Here is a 21,705-nt window from a genome sequence, read left to right as displayed (position 1 = left end):
GATAGCAGCGTATTTCATCGGTGCGATCCAACAGCGATTAGTGCCCCAAAACAATAAAACCTTTCTACCAAAGTAAACCCCCAGATACCACGAAATCTATTTCTTGTGACTCGTTCCCAACTAATTTCCACCCTTTTGTCAACACTGAGTAATGTGCTAACTCAGCTCGACCAGCAGCTGCTAAATGCGAGCCAGTAGATTAACTGATGAATATCGAATAGGCCAATTACTAGCTACATAAGTTGGAGGAAGCCTTATTATATTCCATAATTTACCTTTTGATAGAATATTCGATATATCGACGGACATTTTTCCTTCCATACGATCATCCTCGGTACCAGGGATACCGGTTGGGTTTATGTTATTGTTAGGAAATGTGAACTTGGAGCCAAAATATATTTCTGCTAGGTTTGCTCCTTGGTTCATATATAATTTCTCGTTCCCTTGGAATAGGACATGGAAATTCGATGCCATACAGGGGTTCATTGACAAAGTACCTTTAACAAAATTTAATTGTAAAACATCACAAATATCTTCATGTTTTTCAAAAGCCGTACCTGATATATTTTTCTTGCAAGTCATAAAGAGATGATAACCGTCTGTAGACCATTCCATTTTGCTGAATGGCAATGTATTATGGTGAATCCAATCAACCTACAGCCGCAATTAAATTGCAACAATTGTTTTTACAGATTCTTTCGATGTCTCATAGAGTGTGCCGAGCGATAGCAACCGCAAACCGTGGTAATTACAAATTGCCAGCGCAAACCATTTTTCCAAAAGCTTTAAACAATTTCGTACTGCATCCGCTGAGAAGCTTTCGGCATAAGGACAAGCGCCACTTATCACTTTACTTGTTACGTCGTTAATGGCGAATTTGATAAGCTCACTTTGGGGCATAGAATTTTTATAAAGAATACTAATGGATTGTGCAATTGAGAGGTATGTATGACAGAATGGGGACAATACTTCACATAATGCTTTTGTTCAGCCAATGTTTCGGATGCCAAAAATATGTCTGCTTTTTCGTCGTAATGATTGTTGTATGGTTCGTCGTCCTTCCAAATGTAGCATATTCAGAGTCATCGGTATCGTCGTGTAGGTAGGCAGCTATATTTCGCGCCAGTTTCCGGCTCTCTGCCGCACTTTCAGGCTCTTCTTTAATCGCAGGTAATTTTATACAACCATGCAGAATCAGTACATCAATGAAATTTCAACAAGATTGCTAAGCAACTGAGTTGACCTATGCAAAATAAATTCATGACCTATGCCAAAGCAGCATCAACTAAATTTTTTCTTGAAACTCTCGGTAAATTGTCTGGGTCCAATTCCTTTTTATTCTCCACTGGTTTTGGTAACATTTCATGAAACGTTAGCATCAGCAATGATTGTAATGCAAAATATGGCGTAAGCATATTTGAATAGTACGACAACTCAATTAGACTTTCGATACTTTGCAATGGGTGTAGGTATATTTGTCCACTTTCTTTTTGTGTTCTTGTGATTAATGCTTCGCCCAGTAAATCACTTAAGTAGCTTACGATGTGCACAGAGTCCCAAGCAAATGCCATATCTTTGCGTCCTTTTAATCGATCACGTAACGCATCTAATGATTTCGCAATATCGTTAACCTCACCGTCATTACGAAAACGAGTCAACATTAAAAACGCCAGCGCATTTGTTGACATTACAGATGTGGCGGCTGCACAATCATATACAACTTTACATGAAATACTACCAATAAGTGTACAATGTTCCTCGCATACCACGTCAGTACCATATAACGATGAGGTTGATTGATTATGTTGTAAGGCCCTTTCAGCCGGTTTGTATAAACTATTGTTATATGTAACAATTTTATTAAATGACTGGACAAGTTCCCTAACAGAGTAAGGTTCGTTAAAGTCGATAACCATAAGTTCGTATTTTGAATGCAAGGCCTTCCAAATTCCTGCCATTGCTTTCCAGAATGACTCTAGCACCTTCGTTTCACCCTCTTGTTCACGCACTAGATTTCCGCCAACTAGACATTCATAATTTACTGAAACAGGTACCAATAGTGCATCCGGTATACTACGATCCATAAATGCATTTACAATCACCGATAATATTCCACCTTTAGATATAAAGGTTTTTCCGGTACGTGTACGTCCACCCTCAATAAAGAATTCAACATTTTGCGACATCTTTAATGTATGCTGCAAATAATGTTGCAATATTACGCGATAAAAATATCCTTTTTTTCCAATAACGGGATCTATTTTTTATTTGATTTATTAACCTCGAAAGTGTGGAAGCTTAACACTTCCTACGAAATCAAAAGTAAAGCTTGAAATAATTAGAACAAATTTAAAACTTTATACTAAAAAAAAAAAAAATACATACACGTACCTAGACGGAATTATGAGTTCAAGGCAATAGGCAGAACTTCTTTCGACACCACATCCTCTACTCGACTCCTCGATTGTCCCAAAATATTTGTTAGATGTCTCGGAATGTTCTAAGAAATGATGTTTCTTTATATAATTGAGATGCATTCGTTTACCACGTTTGTCACAAATTACAATTTTATTTGTATCGTGACTTTTTCTTTTGTGTGTAGTAAGTGTATAATTTGTAAGAAATACTTTATTACACTCAGTACATGTAAACTTATATTCTGATTTGGGTACATGGTTTGCTAAAATGTGATGCTCGAAAGCTATCTTTGTTGCATAAGCATTCTCGCATTTATTAAATTGAAACGATTTTCGATCCTTTGCTTTTGACGGATTAACATGTACGTCTTCATATTCGGCTAATGGCGATTACTACTACAATTTTCTCCGCATATTTTGCATTTAAAATTTTCTGGATTCCAATTATGAGGTGGGATTTGTCTAAGTCTGGGGTAACGCTCAGTCAATCCAGAGTCGAGTAAAGGCCACACAAACCCCTACTGAATAAATACACAATATTTATGTGTTACGAACACACGCACACACGGCTGGAGATATTAGACGGGCAGCAGCTTTCCGTCGCAAGATGGTGCGGGAGCGGAGCAGCGGCTAACGGCCGTTGGAGCAGAGGAGGTTAGGTAGGACGGTTGAACGGTCGGGTAACGTGCGGATTGGTACGGTGGTGCGGAAGCAGGGGCTTAACGGCGGTAGGGTGGTGGACGGCCAACGGTCATCGTAGCAGCGGCAGGACAAAAGCAGCGGCTTAACGGCGGTAGGATGGCGAACGGCCCACGGTCGGTGTAGCAGCGGCGGCTGAATTGCGATATGACGGCGAACGGCCAGTGGTTGGTGTGGCAGCGGCGGCCCCAGCAAGACGGGATGGGCACAACGGTAGTATGACGGACGGCCAACGGTCGCCGTAGCACCGGCGGGATGGAAGCAGTGGCGGCTCCTGAGGGGGTGACGATGCGACGGCAGTGGCGGTGGGCTACGGAGCGCGTACCAGGGCCGTGGTGAGAGGGGAAGTAGGTTTCCGTCCGTATTTGCCTGGACAGAGGCGGCTCGTTCCGGCCGGGGTCGGTTGACGGTATCGGATTGATCGGTAGTCTTCGGCCGGATCGGTAGTCCGCGGGGTCGGTCGCCTGGGGAAGAGACTGCGAGGACTGGTTAGTGCTGGTTTCACAGCTGGACACCCCCGCCTCCCTACTTGCACGCTAATAGAAGGTGCGTAAGAGGGGCGGGGTTGTGCCAGCCGATACATCGTGGATCGATCCGTGCGCGGAGGGGAAGTGTACCCTAACGGCACAGCGGTAGCCCCTTATGCGCACGCATCGGCTCACGGCCGAAACCACAGCTGAGGGGGAGGGGGGTATAGTCATTAAGGCTTCGGACCGCTCAACACCCAGGGGGCGACGGTTGGCAATAGCACAAAGGCATCCGCCCCGCTCGTCCTTACCTGGGTGAAGGGTGACCCGTGCCGTGACGGCGCCCCTTCCACTCAACTGGCCGAAGCCAGAGCTGAGGAGGAGGGGTTATATAGGTATTAAGGCGTCAGGCCGCTCAAAACCCAGGGGGCGACGGGTGGCAATAGCACAAAGGCATCCACCCCGCTCGTCCTTACCTGAGTGAAGGGTGACCCGCGCCATGACAGCGCCCCTTCCACTCAGCTGGCCGAAGCCAGAGCTGAGGGGGAGGAGTGACATAGTCATCAAGGCGTCGGGCCGCTCAACACCTAGGGGGGCAACGGGTGGCAATAGCACAAAGGCATCCGCCCCGCTCGGCCGTACTTGGGTGAAGCGTGACCCGCGCCATGACGGCCCCCTTCCACTCAGCTAGCTAGCAGGAGGGAAAAGTATGTCTTTAAAAAGACATCCACTCCCACTGGCTCACCTGCGAGGATTGAATTGCAAAAATGCAAATTCGATGTTTATATGGGTGGTGCCGCAAACTGGTTGAGAATTCAACACATCATTATTGTGATTTTCATTGGTTTGCTATCAGTGCTTGTTGGCTATGCTATAGGAAAATAAGTACAGGGAGGTTCAGGTTTAAGTGAATAAGGAAACACAAGGGGGTTACGTTATTGTAACGCTACGTTACAGTCCCCCTCCCACTTCGGTTTACGGAAAGCTGAGGTGGGGAAATATGGATCTCCAGGCATGGCCTAGGTCTTATGCCGGTGTGCATGTGGGCGAAGCACTTTATTAATTTTTGTTTCTTTTTTTCTCAAAAATATACAGAGTCATTCCACTTATATCTAACAGAGTTTATGTTTTTAATTCATTTGTATAACGTAAGAATAATTACACTTCATTGTTCTTAAAACTAACAGAGTATATTTCGTACAATTCATTATAATATATAATATTCTTCTTCTTCGTTTCCATCTTCTTCGGGTTGTGATTTCATCATTGCTTTCAGGTATTCGGTAAAATGTGGCCCGAAAAAAATAGGTCCCCTTCCCGTTTTTGTTCGTTTGGCCCACTGGTACTGCTCCCTTCGTGTGCACCCGCTCTGACGTCTTTTTTATTGCAAGTGCCATTTGTGGAATCTGCTAATACCATGTGCGGTGGTCGCTCGGGAACGGTGCTAACGCTTTTCCGCCGAACTGCTTCCCATTGTCGGTGAGGAAGGTTTTCGGACAACCAAGTACGTATATGACCTTTTCTTGTAGCGCTTTGAGCACGCTTGCCGTTTTTGCTTGGCGCGCCGGGATTAACTCCACCCACTTGTAGAACTTGTAGATCATGGCGAGGAGGTAATTGCTTCTTTCCTTGGAACGTGATAGTGGTGGCACGAATTCGATGTTTACTATTTCCCATGGCTGCGGTTATTGCATGATTGCCAATAATCTCACCGGGCTCTTCTCTGTCGCTTTTCATTTTGTAAAATATGCCTGGTTCGGTGTTTTGTAACGGGCGGCGGGAGAGCGCAACGCATATCGCGTACGGCGCTCTTTTTCGGTACTCTTTATTGAAGTTGTATTTTTATATAGCCGGCAACGGGGGTAGAACCGTTGCTTCAGCCGTCGGTTATGCTTACGGCTGCAGTAATTGGGCTAACGGTTGTGCTCGATCGTTTCTGGTAGTGTGCTGAAAAAGTGCCCTGCTCCGAATTTTGGCCATTGTTCGCTTGTTCCCAGCTGGTCATTGTACATAGTGTGTCTAACTCGGCTGATCTTCTGGTCAAGGTGACTTCTAATGGCTGGCCATCTAGCATGAGGGTGATTCCCCTTTCCCGTTCCTAAGATCGTCCGTTCTGCCAGGTTCGGGATGACGGACATCATTGTGTTAGTCATTCGTCCTTGGTACGTAATCCTTGCTGGGTAGGAATTCGAACTATAGACACACGTCTGATCTGCCAATTGGACGCTCCGCCTGGTAAGACGTGGTTTGATGTTGCTTCTCTCCAGGTGATTTCGTATTGACTCATCGACGTATGAAAGGGTGGCGCTGGTGTCCACTAGCGCGCGCACGCTCATGCCCTCGATGGTTATCGGTATATAGAAACGGTCGTCTACTTGCATTTCGGCAGCGGGATCGCAGGCTGGTGGTTCAATAGGCTTCTGTGGCCGCACAAATAATGCTTGACGGCTTCCTCTCACATAACTTGACGGCACCCTGGATGTCTTGTTGTCGGTGGATTGGTTGGTCGAAGGGCATAAGCAGTCCCTGGAGAGGATGTTGTTTTGTCCACACCTGGAGCAGAACATTGTCCAGCGGCCCCTGCATTGGAAGCGGCGGTGTCCGCGTTCCTTGCAGCGCCAGCAGCACTCCTTGCTATCGTGCTTCTTTTGAAGATGATACAGGCTGTGGATCGCCTCTTTGTCCAGTTTCGCTTCCTCGCTTTTTAGCAGCTCATATCCTTCCGTTATTTCCAAGAGCAAATCGATCATCTTAAACTCGCTGCGCTTGACGAAGAGGCGGTATTCAACGCGTAGGCCATCGTATATTCGCTCGAAGTGATTTTCCTTGCACATTGTCGGATGCTGGCGGATCAGCGTTTCCAATGCGAGGACGTAGTCCTTGGCTTTTTCTTGGCCTTGTTGCCCGCGTTTTCGGATGGCCTCTTCTAAATATTGAAGACGACGCTTAGGCAGAAAAAAAAAATTTCACCTCCCTTCGAAAGTCGCTCCAGTGGTTGATTTGCTGCTTACGGATGGGGTACCATTGGAGTGCTTTGCCACGCAGCAGTTCCGGCAGCGTTAGGAGGAGCCAGTCGAAGGGGATGCGGTAAAATTCGGCGAGCGCCTCTATTCTCTCCAGAAATTCGTGCAGCGACTCCTCTCCCGAAAAATGCAGATCCCAGTGGCGGACGGTATTCATTAGCTCACTGATGCTCATTTCGTCTCATTTCGGTTGCGCGTGTTCTCTCTCATGCGCATGCAAGAGGGAATTTTGTAACTGGATGGCGGTTATTGACTTGGTCGGTTGTGTTGGGGTGATGTTTAGTGTCGGTGTTAGTAGCTTAACTGGTTTCCCTTCGTCCTCTTCTACTTCCTTCTCCAACTCCTTCAGTAGGTCTTCACTTGATTCCCTCGTGCGTTTAGCTTGCACGTACGTGCTCAGTGCGCGGAGTAGATCGGCTACGGTTTGGCCTTCCACGGGAATGCTATGCTTCTTACACTCCTCTATCAGCCTCTCCCATTTCAGTGGACGGCAAACGGTCGTCGTAGCGGCGGAGTAAATGATGCAGCGGCTTAACGACGGTAGGATGGCAGACGGCCAACTGTCGTCGTAGCAGCGGCGTGACGGATGCAGCGGCTTAACGGCGGTACAATTGCAGACGGCCAACGGTCGTCGTAGCAGCGGCGTGACGGATGCAACGTCGGTGGGCTACGGAGCGCGTACCAGGGCGGGGTGAGAGGGCAAATAGGCTGGCGACGGGGTTTACCTGGACAGCGGCTGCGTGTCCCGGGCGGGGTAGGATGGGCGTACCAACGGGCTGGTATTGGTCGGTCGGCTTCTACAGGATCGGGCTAATCGTTCTTCTTCGGCAGCCTTGGTAGCCGGCGGGGTCAGTCACCTGTGGGAGAAACTGCGAGGACTCGTTAGTGCTGGTTTCACCGCTGGACACCCCCGCCTCCCTAGTTGAACGATAATAGAAGGTGTGTAAGAGGGGCGGGGCTGTACCAGCAGATACACCTTGGGTCGATCCGCGCGCGGAGGGGAAGTGCACCCTAACGGCACAGCGGTAGCCCGTATTGCGCACGCATCGGCTCACGGCCGAAACCAGAGCTGAGGGGGAGGGGGGTATAGTCATTAAGGCGTCGGGCCGCTCAACACCCAGCGGGCGACGGTTGGCAATAGCACAAAGGCATCCGCCCCGCTCGTCCTTACCTGAGTGAAGGGTGGCCCGTGCCATGACGGCGCCCCTTCCACTCAACTAGCCGAGACCAGACCTGAGGGGGAGGGGGTTATATAGTCATTAAGGCGTCGGGCCGCTCAACACTCAGGGGGCGACGGGTGGCAATAGCACAAAGGCATCCGCCCCGCTTGTCCTTACCTGGATGAAGGGTGACCCGCGCCATGACAGTACCCCTTCCATTCAGCTGGCCGAAGCCGGAGCTGAGGGGGAGGGGCGACATAGTCATCAAGCCGTCGGGCCGCTCAACACCCAGGGGGGCGACGGGTGGCAATAACACAAAGGCATCCGCCCCGCTCGTCCTTACCTGGGTGAAGGGTGACCCGCGCCATGACAGCGCCCCTTCCACTCAGCTGTCTAGCCGGAGTGGCAATTTTGTCTTTAAAAAGACAACCACTCCCGCTGGCTCATCTGCGAGGACTGAATTGCAAAAATGCAAATTCGCTGTTTATATGGGTGGTGCCACAAACTGGTTGAGAAATCAACACACCATTATTATGATTTTCATTGGTTTGGTATCAGTGGTTGTTGAGTATGCTATAGAAGAATAAGTACAAGTGGTTGTTGACTATGCTATAGAAGAATAAGTACAGGGAGGTTCAGGTGGCTATGCTATAGAAAAATAAGTACAGGTAGGTTCAGGTTTAAGTGAATAAGGAAATACGGGGGGGGGGGGGGGGGGGGGTACGTTATTGTAACGCTACGTTACACCATGTAGCACAATATGTTCAGCTAAAGTTTTCCTTTGAAAAAATTTACGTCCACAACACAACATAAAACTCACCGGTGGGCACCATTTTTGATTTTTCGTTTGATAAAGAATGCACCCAATCCACGTAAAAGTCCACCAAAATTGGTATTTGCAAATTATCACCGGCAGGCACTAATGGACTACGTATATCATTATATGTTAAAATGAATGTAACCAGATGACTACGATGTAACGGGAAAAATATCAGTGGCATGCCGGGTGCACGCTCGGAAACCCTTTTCAATGTTTACGAGACAAATGTATGTGTAACAACGCCAGATAAAAAAACATGGTAAAAGGTTTTAGAGTAGCGATGATCCTAACATTATCAAATAACGATTTATTGTTGAGCGCATATTCATTAGAATACTTTTAGCGAGTCGCTCGTGATTTGTAAGTATTTCTTGATAATTTTTTCAGTCTTCAGCTGCATTTCTCATTGTTTCACCATTCACCTTAAACGTTTTTGTGCCTCAACGCTTTGTTCACGAAATAATTGCTCAGCCGCTTGTTTAATTGCATCAAAAAGAGAAATGAATATTACATATTACAATTATCAATCAACTAGCTTCCCTACTCACCGCGTGTTTTATTTCAATGACATTTTTTTCCATTCAGCAGGCATGCTTAAGCATGCCTGCCATTCAGAAAATGGAAAAGCGAAGCAGATGTCAAAATCTCTACATTTAATGTCTGACTGTCAATGATTATTGCAATACAAACGTTAGGCTTCATGCGCACTACACGTCACGCACTACATGCCGCACGAAATATCGAGCACAACACGCCACATATGTTGCGTATTACATATCTCGATCAATCATTCATTTGGTCGAGATTTAAAATACTTAATTCCACGAATCTCAACATTATCGACAATACACGTCGAAAATAATGCTGAATGATAGAAATGCAACTTTGTTGTACCTTTTCAGCCAGGTTTCGAACCGTTCCGTGTGGTGGCAGCCCACTTGTTGTGAAAACAAAGTTCACCACAAATCTAAAATAAATTTTAAATATATGTCGGCGACATCTACCGACATAAATCGAATCCGAAAATGTATTAAATGTGCTAAAGCACCAGCCACATAGCATGGATGACTACTAAATCCGTTTTTTTTCTTCGGTTCTTTGCGCAAATAAGTTTTTACTCATGGCCCTTAATCCTTTATTTAAATTCAATTTTCCGTTTCTTTCGCGAAAATATATGGGATATATCTATTTTTACCCCACCCAAACACCATTGGCCGCCCAACAACCCCAATACGACCATAAAATTAAACGCTTCCATTTCCAGAAATGACTGGATTCAATTTGAAGCGCTCCAAAACAGAGGCACGCGCCAATTCGTTCATCATCGCGTGCCGTTTATGCAACAAGCCTCACGGAGTGAGATTGTGCCCGATATACCGGGGTATTTCGGCCGAAGCGCGTCTACGCGAAGTATTAATATATAAATATGGCCAAATTGCCTGTCGCCATTTCACCGCCTTGAAATATGCCCCAGCCAGGATCGATGCCGACGATGTAATGAGCAGCACCATACTACGCTCCATATCGACGACGACCCGCGGCTGCCAATGCAAGGTCATCACGACGACGATGATGCGAGCTCAGATGGAGTACTCTGCATCCATGTTACTGAGCAATACAAGTCATGGGCACAGCAGATCGAAGAAGAAGAGGCAGAAGAGAGGATTGCCAATACGGCAGAGATAAATCATACGATACATCAAGGCGGCTTAAAGACGCAGCGATTTCGACCACCACGAGAGACCTGAGTTCCGCTCGAGTATGCACGGCACCTTGGTGCGCCCACAAAACGGGGATGGCGCGGAGACACGTCCTTTTCGCCCATCGCACCGCCCTACTGGTAAACAGCGTAAGACGCGCAACCGCGCCCGTCCCGCTCGTCATGTCAATTTGCTGTAAGGGCGGCCCCGATTAAAGTACGCAACAACCACAAAGCTCTCGTTCGGAAACGTCAAGCACCTACGAGCTTCAGGAGCGGCCGACTCCGGAACACTCTAGTGGCACCAACCATAACGCGATCACTTATCGCCATTGCGCCGACGGCAATAGTACGTATTGAAGCCGGAGGCCGTTTTCATTTGGTTCGCACCCTTTTAGACGCGTGCGCTCCCACCACCATTATCGATGCCAATTTGGCAAAGGATCTCCGCCTAGAATGCACCAACGCCACGTACCATTCGCGGTGCACCCTAGTATTGAGAGGGAAGTATGGGGTGGCTGGGAAAGTTACAACCCAAGCCACTGTAGTGGCGAACTATGCAAGAATTACATTTATATTTACATATACATTTATTTATTTATTTACCAATGTAGTACAGAGTAAGACCAGATATAGTTTTTTAGAAGTACTTCAACTAGGTTATTAAACATAAAATAGTGTAAATATGTATATTCTAACTTAAATCTAAATAACAAATTTAGAATACATCTAACCTTAACGGAAGAAAAGATAGTCAAGATCAAAGTGGGAAAAGGGGAAAGAAAAGAGAAGCAGGTATCTTAAACACCCTTACAATGTTTTTGCATTGTTTTCATACAGCTTTGAAGTACTTGAGTATTACATCCTTGTAGTTGAATCTATTTAGTCAAGCCTTCACATTATTTGGGATTGAATTCCATAATTTAACAGCGCTAATGAAAAACAGTCTAGATGAAGTTAAGTAATTATGCGATGGTACGACGAGACTCTGATGTCTCAGTGATCTCACTGGTCTCAACCTTTCGAATAAGTAATTTGGTGTCTTCCACAATAATAATTTGTATATAAAGATACAATTCCTGGCGGCTAGATAATTTTCAATGCTGCACCCAAGAATTTTCGTTCGCCAGGCAGATATGTGATCATATCTACCAATCCCGTAAACGTATCTCGTAGCATTGTTAAACGCTACAGCAACACTGAGTCCACTTTCCAACTTCCGTAATATGGCATAAACATTGGTAACTACCCTGTTGACATGGTCACTACAAGTAAGTTTACAGTTCACAATAAAACCTAGACTTTTTACTCTGTCAACAAATTTAAGTAGACTAGTTCCAATATACAACGCAGGAAGGTCAATATTATATACAACACTATGACATATAGGCAAGACATAAGACTTGGATGCATTCAAACACAACGAATTTTCACAAGCCCAAAGAGAGATTGCAGACAGATCAGTATTAATTTTGAAACATAAATCTTCAACAAGACCGATACGACTTGACAAATGTAACTGCATATCATCGGCATATGCATGAATATTGACATACTGGCACACATCAAAAATATCATTCACAAATAGACTAAACAGAAGTAGACCAAGGACCGACCCTTGCGGTACGCCAGCATACACAGGTTTAGACTGCGGCAAAGAATTTCCTGATTTAACTTTCTGCGTTCTATCCTTAAGATAACTGGCAATAAGCTTGACTGAGCTATCCTCAAATCCGAAGTAATACTTCAGCTTCGTACATAGCAGCTTATGATTCACAGAATCAAATGCTTTGGAGAAATCTAGTAAACAAAGAAGTGTTAGGTCGCCAGTATCAAAACTAGTTCTTATATCATCCAATACTTTAACCGTTGCTGTAGAGCCAGATTGCAACGGACGGAGTAATTTATTTTGCTGGATAAAGTAAGAAATTTGTGCTGCCATTAAATTTTCACATACCTTCGAAAATGTAGGCAGTATGCTGATAGGCCTATAATCACCTGCACACGTAGCATTAGTTTTTTTTTTCAATAGGAAGAATAATTGCTTTCTTCCACATCGGGGGAAAACATGAAGAGGTGAAGCAGAAATTTATGATGTGAGTAAGCGGACCTAGTATAAACTCCATTACGATCTTAATAAATCTTAGAGAGATTCCATCCTCCCCCAAAGCATTCGATTTTGTACTTAATAAAGACTTCAAAACATCAACCTCGCCAATTGTATCAAATTGAAATTTGTTATCAGGGCCGACATAGGAGGAGTACTCTTTTAGCAGGGCTGGAGCATTGACGTCATTGTTAGTGCTAACAAAAAAGTCATTTAGTTCATCCACATCTATTTCACACTTAGTGGTATCCTTGTCATGTATTTGAAACCTTTTTAAGTTTCTCCACAGCTCCTTGGATGGAAGTGAGGGATCTAGCTTTGATTTACTGTACCTACACTTTGCCTGCCTGATAATAGCTGTTGTTTCATTTCGCACTTCTTTGTATCGACACCAGGAAATATCTGTCCTATTTTTACGCCATAATATTTTTGACGTTTCTTAATAGCCGATCGAACTCTCGAATTGTACCAGGGACACGAACTGTTAATAAAAATTGCACAACGAATAGGCACATGCACATTAAACAATCTGGCCAAGTTATTAAGAAAATCTAACTTGGTATCAACCGTGTCAAGAAACCAACAGTCAGTCCAATCAACACCACATATATTGGAGTACAACGCATTAACACTCAACGATTTAAAATCACGATACACAAACGTACAATCTAAATCAGAACGGTTCATTTCAACATCTATAGTACAGAAAATCAAATCATGGTCAGAAACAAAGCATATTTGCTCAAATTTTAGGACGTGCCAGGGATCACAAGTTACAAAATAATCAAGAAGACTGGGTACAGAATTATTGTCAAATCTGGTCGGGTTAGCACTATTGACAACACATAGACCTGCTGTTGCAAGCTGGTCAAGCAGTTTACTACTGTAGGAATCATTAACAAATAGGTTCACATTAAAATCACCACAAATCAAAATACGTTCATAATCAATTACAAATTCGGACAAATAAACAAAAAACGATTCTAATGAAAAGTTTTTTTGGGGTTTAAAGACATATTACCATAATTTTATTTACTCCATCTGACAGTTCAGTGAAAATATATTCAGCATCATAGGAATTAGCAGTTTTTAGTAGTCTAGATTTGAGTGTTTTTTACAGTACACTGCAACTCCCCCTCCTTCTTTGTACCTACGTCATTCCGAAATAGATTGTACCCATTAATCGAAAAGTTGAGATCAGGAATCTCACTGCAGAACCATGTTTCAGAGACACAAATCACATCCACCGCAGAATCCTCAAAAACATACTAACAAAATCAAGTTTGTCATGGCTAAGGCTACGTTGCATTAAAATGTACTGCATTGAAGCCATGATTTTGCTTACAAAAAATATCAATCAAAATTCTATCATTTTCATTAGCGCCAGGGCGAGATCTATGGAATGACCCCATACACATAAAGCTGAACCAAAACAGAACGAACCAAAGGCAGGAAAGCAACACGCATGTGTGTACAAGAGACCATGGCAAAAACAGTGGAGGAATGACAAAATAAAGAAAGACAGACAATTAAACACATGATTGAAAAATAGAAAAAAAAACGGTAGTGACAACAATTAAACATATGATAGGATGAGAGTGTAGGAGGACAGTAGAATGTTTTAAAAAGAAGGTTAGAGAAAAAATAAAGAGAATATAATATTAGATACAATTAACATTAATCATACATAATCAGGATTCTGCAGCAACAACACGCTCAATCCTCTCGATATCAGTCACCTTGAAAGCTTTACAATTTGGACGTACACGTTAACCCAACGGCGAATATGGACCCGTCGGTAGCTGCCCCATTTCAGTTTATGAAGCTGGCCGATCCGACGTTCTACCGATCATCACCGGTGCTGCTCACGTTGGGTGCCGACGTTTACGTCAATATAATGGTCAGCGGTTCACCCTCCTCGACTGTCAGCAGGCTGCTCACTCAGGCCACGATTTTCGGTCTCGTTGTGTCTGGAGTCCACCCAATATAGATATCCTGTATTTTTCGACATGCATACTCATATATATCTTTCAGTAAATATTGCACGGAATTAAAAAACCACGTACTTTAATTAATAATTTCCTTTCTTTTTCCACAGAAGAGATAGACGTGGGATCAATCACACGGCATCTGCATGGCACATCGACGCATCGCCTTGGGGAACGTGTGATGCCATGGCGCTCCTTCATTTCTCCTTTTTTCTTTGTTGCTTACGGCAAGTGGCCGGTATGTTTAGGTCACGGACCTAAATATATCTACCCCCCCCCCCCCCTCGTAACATAATTCACTGCCACCCACACCTGTTTGCAGTCACTAGCACACGGGAGTGTGTGAGTAGTATTACGTATGTGTATTTTACATTTACCGCTGTGCGCCCGCGGTATAGCAACCTTGTTGCCGGGAAACCCAACGAAGGTGCTGTATCGCGGGTTCATAGGCTTTGTTGCAAAGAGGTTCGTACTCTTTAAATCCAACAGCCAGCGAAGCTACACGGTGTCATCTCACGTTCACGTAAGTGCAAATTTCTAAAATATATTTAATATCTAAATTTTCACAACACTTGTTGTATTTCTATATAATCAATAAAAAGCCCTTTGTAATTACATTTATTCATGAAACTTTTCTTGTGTTCTTGTTTTCTTCTTTTTTTTTTTCTACACCTATATTTTTTACAATTACGTGGGTGCGCGCCGCTGCCACCACGCTTATGTAAAATATTGTTGCCAGCGTTGCCGTTTTCTGGGTAATTCGCTAAATTTGGGGAGTTTCGAAAGCGCGTGGGTAATTTTCGAGTACGCTCTTCTTTATTACCTATGAAGACACGGATTTCCATGAAAGGTCTTAAATAAATTTTTTACTTCACTATTTCGGTTGCGTCATGTTTTGTTGGCTACAGTTGCAGTAGTTTGCAGTATTTATTAAAGCTCACGGCTGAAGCTAATTTTTTTATTCCGACCCCATGAAGTCATGACCAGTATTGGCGTGATTGCGTTAAATTATGGGTAAAAGTCTAGTTGAGTCGACTGCTAATACGCTACCAAAAATATCGAGAGAGGTGTCAAAAAAAAATTGTATCCCTGTCCGAAGATATTTGCAGTTGAAGTTGGCTATTTTTATGTGGTTGTTGTGATATTCTAGTACCCACAAAAAAATTGTGAACGTAAGCGTTTTGCGCGGATATAGTTTTGGTCTCCAAACCGGGGTTGGACCCACCCAGGGTAATTTTTTATACACAGAAACGTGTTCTGGACAAAAATACTATGGATACCACCCCCGGTTTCGGAGGAACCAGCGGGTAATTTTTCGGTTTTTCGTTAATATCTTTTGAAAGAGTTAAAATTTTTATTTTCCCACTTCGGATTATTATTGTCTAGGTCAATACGCGTCTTTTAACACCTCTCTCGATATTTTGGGACGCGTCTTAGCAGTCGTCCCCTCAACTAGACTATTACCAAATTATGAAACCTATATGTCTTATTTTACAATGTTCTTATATGCTATAAACCTTAGTCGCTTTTATGGCTTATACAAAAATGTTTAAAGTAAACAACAATAATACATGTCAAAATACAAAATATGGGTAACCGGAAAGTCTTCCTTTGTCTTACAATCTCAGAAAGGAAACAAAGAGCAGAAAATGGATGTGAAATATTTTTCAATTATATTTTGTATGATACCCACCCAATTTTCGTTGGAAAGTAAAGACATGTGTCCAAAATTTTATGAGTAGGAACACTTTGAAATTAATAAATACGATATAATTGTGATGACATAAAATCACAAACAAACCAAAAAATAAAATAAACTTCTTATTATTTCCCGAAATTTTACACTATCACTTGCGAGGTATTCACTTAAAAAAATAGAAATCCATAATTTCGCGCTTACGATACAATCGCTAACATAGCTTGCTATAGTCAAAATGAAATTAGCTTCAATTTATTTTACAGCTTCAAAGTAAATTACAGTCGTCACAAGTTCGAAGTTAACTTATTTTGCCTATCACTAAGCAACAAAAATATTTATTTGACGAAATTTTGATATTTTGGGGAATTAAAAATTGTTTTTTTGGGTAATTTGAGAACGGCAACACTGGGTTGCATCTAGTTACATTCCAACATTCGTATAAGCTCAAATTCCCAGTAAGAAAATACTCTGCAAAGACGTATGGGTTAATGCTGACAGCTATTAAAAATTAACTAAAGTTACTCCATGTCTCACCAAACTTTTACCAAATATAAAATATAATGTTATGTTGGTTTTATTGGTCTGTTAATAATGCATTGTTATACTAATTTGTCATATTCAAAACGGGTTTGTTGTTATAAATGTAGCCGATAACGAAAAATATAAAAAATTTATGGAAGGGTTTATAATTAATAAAACCTACGGAAAAATCATAACCAATGGTGACTTACTATTTGGCATATATATTTTTTCAAACATGTAACTATACAGAGTGTCTGGACAAGTAACTTGGGACCTCGATCAAGTTTAAACCTTAATAAAAAAATCTTCTATGGATGATCAATTTGTGAAACGTCAATTCTCTAACCAAATTAAACAACATTTCATATTGTATTCTCTGTTTAGCTGCTTTTTTTTTATTGTTAAGTGATTTTGTACCATTTTTAACAATCCTTGTACTTGCTTAGTGTCTACAAATGATTGTTTATTTTTGAGATTAAGCTAAAGGTATTTAATTTGGTGCTGTAAGCAGGTTTGTGTTGTATACGTCTGTTTGGCCTGAATGCGTCGTAAACCGGCAGTGGGCGGGCGCACAAGGGTCGATCTCGGGAAGGTTCACTCAGAAATACAATAAAAGAGAACACAAAGATAATATTATAATATAATATATATAATATAATATTTTATTTAATTAAATTGAAAGAAAATGTACAATGATGATATGAATTTACCTTTACGTACAAATGACGGTGATCACCTGGGCGACGTGAACTGCTTGGCGGTCAATCGAAAAAAAGAGCCGCGAAAAAGGTGTCTGGTGTTAGGAAGGGGAAAAGCCACACACACAACCACCCCCACATATACGTGCATGGGTGCTGATGACCTGCACACACACACGTGCATATGTATGAAACGTATGCATGTGCATTAGGGCGGGTCGATTTAAAAATCGCTCATTGCTCTATGAAAATCGTATTCTAGGGATCAAAATAAGAAACTTTGCCGAAGGAACCATACCTCTAAGACGAATTCTGAAGTCCCCCCCCCCCCCCCCCTTTGGGTCGAACTTTTGGGTAGGGGCAATTTCAATTCTACCTGCTGTGTCTTGTGGTGGCTTAAAAAAACAACACAAGCAATTTTACGATCTGCAATTGTTGCACAGTGATACCTTCATTTTTTAAAACGGTTGAATAAAAAACCCACACAACTATGTTTACGACATGCAAATGCACAACAGTGATGCCTTAGTTTTAAAAGGGGGTTGTAAAAACGCTAATTTCTAATAATTTTTTTTAATTTCTTTTCTATTACTAAGTTAAATTCATTTTTTCATTTACATATGTTCTGACTAAATAAATTTTTAAAGAGAAAAATAAACTCCAAAAAGGAAAAACATAGGCATTTCAAAGTGGGATTTTTCAAAATTTGCCCCTACGACCCACAGGGGGGGGACATCAGAATTCGTTTTAGAGGTATGGTTCCTTCGGCAAAATTTCTTATTTTGATCCCTATAATATGGTTTTCGCAGATCAATGGGCGATTTTTTTGCCTCCCCACAAATCGACCCGGCCTAATGTGTATGCAAGCACAAAAATGCGGCGTGAGTGTGGGTGGCTGGAAATATTATTAAAACGTTAGGGAGGGGCGCCGTCAATCAAGTAAAAGTTAGGCATTGGGCCTAACCATGCCGCCCCCTTGTGGTACGCAACCTCACAGTCCTCCAAATATCACCGACCGTGAAGAAGAGAAAAAAATAAAACTTAACATAACGACGGCCAGTCCGCCGGCTTGGCGGCACGCAAGATGGTTTGCATAGTGTGCGAGCTTGGTTGCTGATGCCTCGGTCATTCGCTACTTTTCCCGTCATGCTTAGAGGCCTGAGCCATGTTTGCCTAAAGCTAGGGATTGCGAAAAGAAGTAAGAAGATATACGTGTTGATATTTCTTGCCGTTTATTACAAATTCATTGGAAACAAACAAACAAAGAATTTTGTATGAGACTAATTCAATACAAAATAACGTATCGTAACGATAAAAGATTGTAAACGCACACCTCTTTGTAATAGATCAATAGATAATAAATAAATGATAAGAAATAACGATAAAAGATTGCAAATGTACACCTCTTGCAACTTTGTACAACAGAAATTCAATAAAAATAACAAAGTATAAAAACGCATGTGTTTTGGTCGTTACCGAACATTTTGATGTTAGAGTACCCAACCGAAGATGGTACTCTGAGCTAGCAAAGGGCCAAACGTGGTGGGCAGAATCCCTGGTAGTATTATCTCCGCATACACATCTGTCCCTAGGACGAGGCGGATAGGGGCGGATGAATAGAATTGCGGATCCGCCAGACGGAGATATGCGTACGGGGCTGCGATAGCGCTGTCGATGCGCCCAAAATTGGATACGACTGCAGCATGGGTCGTAATACTTTTGTTTTGATCGTGTCTTCCTCGTATACGTAGTAGGCATCCTGCTTGCCCGCCAATGTTGCTGGCCGGAAGTTGGAGCTCCTGGATGAGCTCATCTGCAATCACGGTGGTGGGGGAGCATCCGAGGTGTAGCTGCCCCCAGCTTCTATCTTCACGACCGCGGTGGGTGTGATCGCTACCGTTGGTATCATGGTAGCCGTGGCAGCTGAATGCGGGACTAGGAGCCCTGCCCGGAAGGTGGACACTGTGGTGAGTTGTAACTATCCGGATCCGTTGCGGCGGTCCTGCAGCTGATGATGGGTGTGGTGTTGTGGTTGCAGGCGAAGAGGCCTTGTCTCCGCTCTGCGGTCGCCCGAATGTCGTCTCCGTTGGGAGTTCCTGGTTTTCCGGCGAAGAGACCGGGTCTCCGCTCGGTCGTTACATGTATGGCGCTGTGCTGCCACTGTCTCTTGTTGGAGCCGCTTCATCTCATGCTGCAATCGAGGTCGAAATGATTTGGCTGTGGGTGGTATGGTCGGGCGAAGAGTCCGCGTCTCCGCTCCGTTTCGGCTGGCATCTTGGTTTCGGGGTGGACGAAGAGGCCCAGTCTCTTTCCAGTCTTTTGTCAAGAGCTAAATTTAAGCCGCAAGTTTAAGTTGGCTGATCACTGCAGTGTATTCCGAACGGAAGTTGCAGCGATTAAGGATGCGGTGGATGGAATGCTATCCAGTGCTACTAGGGTTAGGGAATTTAACATCTACTCTGATAGCCAAGCGGCTATCAAGGCCTTGAGCTCAACTACAGTGCGATCGAGGGCGGTCTGGGAGTGCCTGACCTCGCTTGCGATTGCATCGAATTATTTTACAATTAAGATTATCTGGGTCTAGGGCCGTAGTGATATCCCGGGTAACTGTTAAGCAGATCCCTTAGCCCGCATCGGTACAACTGAACCGGTTGAAGATGGCTGTAGGGATTTCGGGATCCCGCTGGCCACCTGTGGATTGCTCCTCCATAGCTGGCCTCGAGTCAGCTCAGCAAACGTTGGGCGGACACCACGTCTTGCAGGGTAGCAAGATCTTTCTGACCGAAAGTGGATGGCAGGAGGTCTGCTGAAATAATTGGGTTCACTAAGGCTCACCTATCAATGGTCATTGGGGTTTTGACAGGGCACTGTCCCAGGGGTATCCATGCGGTACGTCTCAATATACTGGAAACTCAATCCTGCTGCAGCTGTATGGAGGATGATGAGGTGGAATCACCAAATCACTTTATGCTTTATTGCCCAGCTTTTGCCAAAACTAGGCGAAAATACTTCGGTCGCGACTCACTTGGATCTCCCGAGGATTTATCCAAAGTTGAGATCGGTATCATTCGGAGCTTTATCGTTGCTACCCAACGATTCTCTAAGTAGCTAGATCTAAGTCCCGTTATTTTTGGTGTATGTGGTATCACAACGGACCTTCGTGTTGTCCAAGTGAGATATCCTTATCAGGGCAGCTACCACATAACCTATCCTATCCTATCCACTCTCGGGGTGAGTCTAGCTCCTCTTCCATTTGGACGCTCCATGGCTTGGAGCGGGCTTCTCGTAGTAGCACCGTTTACATCGCCCTTGCCTTGGGCACGCGTTAGAGTGGTGATCAAGCGCCAGACAATTTCCGCAGTAGCTTTCACGTATGGCTACGTAGAGGCGCTCTTCTGGCTTTTTCGCCTGATAGATGGGGCACAGGCGGATAGGGTGTCTCTCAAGACACACTCGGCATTCCGATGAATAACGCGCTTCGTTCGCGGCGGCATTACGTTTCAAAGCGGCAAAACGACCCATTTTTCTGAAAGGAATCCAATAGGTGTGAATAGGTCGGGTCATTATCGAAGTGCAGGGGCGAGTGGTCATTTGAGGGGGTGAAATATATCTCTAGCATCCTAATCGGTTGAGATTTTTGGTCTGAATTGTCAGGTTGGTGAGACTTTATTCACGACGGGTTCTATCTGCCCGTATCGTTATGCAAAATGTTCCGTGCAACCCTGTCCTACGTTTCTTTGTCAGCTGATGGCTGGGACTATAAGACTGTGGCCTAAGGTAGAAACTTGACTACGTTCGGACACCCGGAGGGGTGGTGAATTATATGTTTCGCGGATACATGGCGCGGGCCAATTCTGGTTACTCGGTACCGGGTAAATAAGTAGAAAGTGTGAGTGGGTGTATCTGCCAATCCCTAATGGGTGAGTTGTGACTTTGTTGTTGGTGCTAAAGTGCCAACAAATTTCCTGCCCCCTTCCCCTAACAAAAATAATAAACTTTATGGAATTAGCCGAAAAAGGTACAACTCTTGATTATAATACCCGCGCATCTACATGGTGCGTTGGGTATTCTACTTTTACATAATTCGACCTTTTGTCGGTAGATGTCGCTGAGTTTCGTACTAAATAACTTGTGGTGTGTTTTGTTTTACCACAAGTAACCTGCCACCACACGGTTCGCAACTTGGCTGAAAGTATCCAAAAAAAAAATTGCTTGTGCAGTTGTGTTTTCACCCTTCAACATTATTTTCGACGTGTATTGTTGATAATGTTGAAATACGTATAATTGAGTATAAATCTCGACCAAATGAATGCTTGGTAGAGAGATGTAATACGCGACATGCGTTATGTGGTGTCCGAAATGATTAGGGCATGAGGCCTAACGTCTGTAATTGGAACGCTTGACTG

The 21,705-nt window shown here is 43.7% G+C and overlaps 1 protein-coding gene and 1 pseudogene across 1 annotated transcript in view; both read right to left on the bottom strand.

Moving 5' to 3' along the window:
* Positions 1–21,705, bottom strand: part of Pur-alpha (Purine-rich binding protein-alpha) — a 1,789,254-nt gene that overhangs the window by 391,897 nt on the left and 1,375,652 nt on the right. The window lies entirely within an intron of this gene.
* On the bottom strand, positions 667–20,821 carry LOC137234509 (glycerol-3-phosphate acyltransferase 1, mitochondrial-like; annotated as a pseudogene).

The sequence above is a fragment of the Eurosta solidaginis genome, chromosome X (genome assembly GCF_040869045.1).
Source record: "Eurosta solidaginis isolate ZX-2024a chromosome X, ASM4086904v1, whole genome shotgun sequence".
In the NCBI taxonomy this organism is placed as follows: Eukaryota; Metazoa; Arthropoda; class Insecta; order Diptera; family Tephritidae; genus Eurosta; species Eurosta solidaginis.
The sequence above is the reverse complement of the archived record's forward strand: the minus strand, read 5'-3'. Positions and strand labels throughout refer to the sequence as shown.